Source organism: Elephantulus edwardii, unplaced genomic scaffold (assembly GCF_000299155.1).
Source record: "Elephantulus edwardii isolate Elephantulus edwardi_28Jun2011 unplaced genomic scaffold, EleEdw1.0 scaffold00082, whole genome shotgun sequence".
Taxonomy (NCBI): Eukaryota; Metazoa; Chordata; class Mammalia; order Macroscelidea; family Macroscelididae; genus Elephantulus; species Elephantulus edwardii.
The window spans coordinates 8,766,603-8,770,439 of NW_006399832.1; positions in this window are offsets into that span (position 1 = coordinate 8,766,603).

Here is a 3,837-nt window from a genome sequence, read left to right on the forward strand (position 1 = left end):
TCTTCTATCCTCCCTAGTCATTATCCAGCTCTCTGATGCGTAACAAGTGATTGCAAAGACCATGGCCTGTATCAGATACACCTTAGTGTCCAGACTGACATTGATGCTCTTCAGTACTTTAGAAAAGTCTCTAACTGTGGACTTTCCCATTGCAGTACATCTTTTAATTTCCTGGCTTCTGGTGACAAGGGTGTTGATTGTGGAGCCAAGCAAACTGAAGCTGTCAGCAATCTCAATCTTTTTACCATCCATCATGATGCTGCCAATCGGCCCAGTGGTGAGAATCTTTGTGTTCTTGATATTGAGCCTCAATCCATACTGAAGGTTACAGTCCCTGACTCCAGCAAGCACTTCAAGTCCTCCTTAATTTCAGTAAGCAGGGTTGTATAATCTGCATGACGCAGATTATTGATGAGTCTGCCTCCAATGCTGATGTCACATTTCTCCTCAGAGAGCCCAGCCTCCCAGATAATCTGTTCTGCATGTAGATTGAAAAGGTATAAGGATAGGAATGAAATATCATCATCCAAATATTTTTTCAGTGTCAACTATATGAGCAGATGGAGCAGGGGCTACATAGAGAACCTCCAGAAATTCAAGCTGCATTCAGAAGAGGCTACATAAAAAGAAATATCGAAAACAACTATGAGATATCATCTCACCCCAGTAAGAATAGAAAAATTTAACAGAACAGCAAACATCAAATGCTGGTGAGATTGTAGAGAAACTGGAACCCTATTCACACTATTGGTGGGAGTGCAAAAGGGTGCAACTGCTATGAAAGACTGTATGGTGCTTTCTCAAAAAGTTGTAATAGAAATACCATTTGACCCAGCAATTCCACTACTGGGAATTTACCCTAAAGAAACAATAACTGCCACCCAAGCAGATATATGCACACCCATGTTTATTGTGGCTTTGTTCACAACAGCAAAGAGCTGGAAATAACCCAAGTGCCCATCAACAAAGGAATGGATAAAGAAGCTCTGGTATATTCACATTAAGGAATACTATGCTGCATTGAAAAACAGAAAAAAACCCTCATGAAATAGTATACAAAATGGATAACCCTTGAGGACATTATATTGAGTGAAATATCTCAGTCACAAAAGGACAAATATTGTATAGGGCCACTGTTGTAAAACAGAACTAACATCGGGGTTGAGGGAAGACAGAGAAGGAGGGGAGGAATAATGTATACTGCATTGAAACAGATGAGAGAGAGAGAATTGTTTAAAGGGATATATGATTGGGTATTATTGTCATGACAAGAGTCCAGAATGAAGGCTGCACAGCGGAATATATTTGGGGGGAGGGATTGCATAACAATGAAAGAGTTTGACTTTTCAAGAAGAAGAGTGAATTTGGAGGGAAGGGGTGGGCAGGGAGAAAAGTGCAACAATGAATGACTGGAAACCTTAAGTCTCTGTAAACTTTCATTAAAATTAAATTTTTAAAGAGAGGGGGGAAAAGGATTATCAATGCTAATATTAGATGTATCTTTGCTGAAAGAAAGAATACCAGAAAAATGTTTTATTGATTTTGCAAAGGCACTTGACTGTATAAATTATGACAAATTATGGATTAACATTGGGAAGAATGGGAATTTCAGAAGAATGGGAATTGTTTTCATGCAAAAGCTATGCATAGAGGAAGAAACAATGTTTAAACACAACAAAGGGATACTAAATGGTTTAAAATCAGGAAATGTGTTTGACAGGTTTGTATCCTTTCTCCTTAGTCAATCTACGTGCTGAGCAAGCAATCTGAGAAGCTGGACTGTCAAAAGAGTTCAGCATCAGGATTGAAAAAAGAATTATTAGCAACCTGTGATATGCAGAAGATGCAACCTTGCTTGTTGAAAACAAAGAAACCTTGAAGAATTTACTCATGGAGACAAAAACCTATATAACCTTAGATATAAATTGTGCCTTAGCGTAAAGAAAAAAAAATTGACACCTGGTCCAATAAAGATTGTCATGATAAATTGAGAAAAGATTAATTTTGGTTGGATTCTCAGTAAATACTCATAGAAACAGCAGTCATAGAACTAAACAACATATTGCACTGGACAAATCTTCTGCCAAGGATCTCTTTAAAGTGCTAAAGAGAAATGATGACATGTGGAGTAGTAAGGGTCACTTGACCTAAACTATAAGTATTGTCAGTTGCTTCATATGCATATGAAAATGGGCAATGAATAAGAAAACCTGGAGAAGAATTTATGCTGTTGAATTATATTATTGGGGAAAAAATATTGAATTCAGCATGGTCTGCCCAAAAGACAAATGAATCTGTCTTTGAAGAAGATTGTTCCTTAGAAGGGAGAATGGACATGTTATCTGGAAGGACCAGTCCATAGAGAAAGACACCATGTTTGGTAAAATAGAAATTCAGAGAAAAAGAAGACCTTCAATGATATGGATTGGCATAGAGGCTTACAATGGGCTTATGGAGAATACCCATTGAGAGAATGCTATAGGATTTAGCCGTGTTTCCTTGTTCTATTCTGTGCCATCCTCACACTTCCTGACACACAAGTGCTCATTGTGGCAGTCACTGTGGCAGTCCACCTGGTTGAGGCTCTCAGATCTTCTGTTCATAGGGTTGCTATGAGTTGTACTCAACTCAACAGCACCTAACAACAACATTTTGCTGTATATAAGATCATTATGAGTTAGAGGCAACTAGATGACACCTAACAACAGTGGCACTTTTACTCTGCTCATGATTTGTGGTAAAGTAACAATAGCCATGTGAACTAAGCAAGTGCCCTTAGCACTCTCTAAGGATGAATAAGGATGACAGAAGAAGAATTGATGCCTTTGAGCTATAATGTTGGAGGAGATTATTGGACATACCATGGACCACCAAAAGAACAAACAAATATGTCTTGGAGAAAGTGCAGACAGGGTGCTCTTTGGAGGCTAAGATGATAAAGCATCGCCTCATATACTTCGGGCATGTTGCTAAGAGAGGCTGTTCCTTGGAGAAGGACATGATGCTCAGAAATGCAAGAGGGAGGGCAAAAGAGATGAAGATCCTCAACAAGGTGGATTGGTACAGTGACTGCTGCAATGAACTCTAGTGTGTCAGGAAAGGTGAAGGTAGCACAGGATAGAAGAGGGTTTAGATCTGTTGTTCATAGGGTCACTATAGGTTGTACCCAGTGGAACCCAAGAGCAACAATAGCCATCAGAAAGTAAAAGAGATTTTGAACTCAAGTACAAATTCTGGGAATGTGTGCACTCAGAAGTTGTTTTTAAAAACGTCATTGATTAAATAAAAACTAGAGTGAGATATCATCTCACTCCAGTAACAGAAATAAATTAACAGGACAGCAAGCAAGAAATGTTGGAGAGGATGTGGAGAGATTCATACACTCTTGGTGGGATTGTAAAATGGTAAACCACTCTGGAAGGCAAATTAGCATTTCCTCAAAAACACAAATTTGTTCTTGAAAACAATGTATTCAAATTTTGTAAATAAACTAGTAGAAAACTAAAAAAAGAACAATATACATGAATATATGAAACACAATGTGAAAGAAGGATTATGTGAAACAATGTAATGGAAGAAACACAATGTATATGAATTTTGTATACAAACCAAAATAAAATTTTAAAACTGTAAAAAAAAAAAAAGCTGAACACAGAAATTCCGTTTGGTCTAGCTATTCCACTGCTGAGAAAAATAGAACTGAGACACAGATTTGTACACTGATGTTCATAACAGCATTATTTACAATAGCAAGAAAATGTAAACAGCCCAAATGTCCATCAGTAGACAAATGAATTGAGAAATTGTGGTACATTCAAAGTGGAAAACTATGCAGTA